General features: G+C 32.0%; 1 pseudogene; it reads left to right on the top strand.

Annotated features, from left to right (window-relative positions):
- Positions 1 to 331: 331 nt before the first annotated feature.
- LOC100951761 lies at positions 332 to 916 on the top strand (annotated as a pseudogene).
- The last annotated feature ends 694 nt before the right edge of the window (positions 917 to 1,610 follow it).

Raw genomic sequence — 1,610 nt, 5'->3', positions numbered from 1 at the left:
AAAATACAGAAAATGTATTGTTTTGAAATGTTATTTTAAAGAAAACTTTAAAGAAAATTAAAGTAAATTAAATTTACTTTTTAAGAAAATTAAAATAACTTAGATACCAAAGAAATGTGTAACCACTAAGAAAACTATAAGAAATTAACAAAATTGAGTATACACGTCTGTTCATTAGCAGATGATCAATAAATATTATATTTATAAGAAATTTGTAATAATGTAAATGTTTTTCATTATAATGTCATATGACTAAATCAAAGTGCAAAAAGTAAATTTACATAAGCCTTGAAGAAACAAGAGTGTTGCGTGAGCATGGGGAAGCAAAAGAAAACAAGGAAGGAAGTAGGCAACTATGAAGCGAATGCTTAGTCTCAGGGATCAGAGGCTTAAAGAAAAGGACAGATTGAAACCTAAAAAGAAAGAAAAGAAAGATCCCAGCACATTAAAGGAAAGAGAAGTCCCCCAGCACCCTTCATGCTTATTCTTCCAATATAATACACAACTGGGCCCACCTTACCTCATTTTGGTTGATACCAACTTTATCAACTTTTCCATTAAAGCCAAAGTGGACTTAATGCAGTCAATGATGGACTGTCTGTATGCTAAGTGCATTCCTTGTATAACTGACTGTGTAATGGCTGAAATTGAGAAATTGGGGCAGAAGTATCGAGTGGCCCTCACGATTGCCAAGGATCCAAGATTTGAACGATTACCATGCACACACAAAGGAACCTATGCAGATGACTGCTTAGTATAGAGAGTAACTCAGCACAAGTGTTACATCGTGGCCACAGTTGACCAAGATCTTGAACGAAGAATCCAGAAAATCCCTGGAGTTCCTATCATGTATATTTCTAACCACAGATACAATATTGAACGGATGCCAGATGATTATGGAGCCCCTTGGTTCTAATTCTTATAAGACAATGCTCGTATGCCTTTCTTCAACCAACTTTCTCTGTTAACAGTTTGCTAACCATGAAATACCATGAATTATTACTCTGTTCACCAGCTTGCTTTATTATGACCTGGAGGATGTAGGTTAAATACACTCTTGTTTGGATGCTATTTTGAAAATGATATTTTATCTCATTGATGGTCAAAGATGCAAAATCTTATGAAGAATGTTTCATTCTTTTTTGAGTTCTATTGCACAATGTGGTAATTATAGTTAATATAGAGTAAATTTCAAATGTTCTTACCACAAAAATGTTAAGTATTTGAGGTGATGGATATATTGACTAGTTTGATTTAATTATTCCACATTGTATTCATAGATTATAACATCACTGTGTACTCCATAAGTTTATACAAGTATAAATTGTTGGTTTACAATAAAAATAAAATTGTTGCATCTTTTTGTAAAAATAAATAAATAAATAAATAAATTTACAGAAGCCTTAATGCACGTAGCTAATGGTAGAAATTGAATGAACAGGGGTGAGAAAGGGAATATATTAAAATATTGAAGGTGGATATTTATAGTATTGGTTGTTTGAATTACAGATAGGTTTTGTTCCTCCTTTCTATTCTACTTCTCCATATTTCCAAGTTCTCCAGAATCAGTATATATCTTCCTTATAATCAGAAAATCACTTTTGAACTAA

This window comes from Otolemur garnettii, unplaced genomic scaffold, assembly GCF_000181295.1.
Source record: "Otolemur garnettii isolate 467f Iridium unplaced genomic scaffold, OtoGar3 scaffold02925, whole genome shotgun sequence".
NCBI classification, from domain to species: Eukaryota; Metazoa; Chordata; class Mammalia; order Primates; family Galagidae; genus Otolemur; species Otolemur garnettii.
This window is presented reverse-complemented; position numbering and strand designations above follow the sequence as displayed.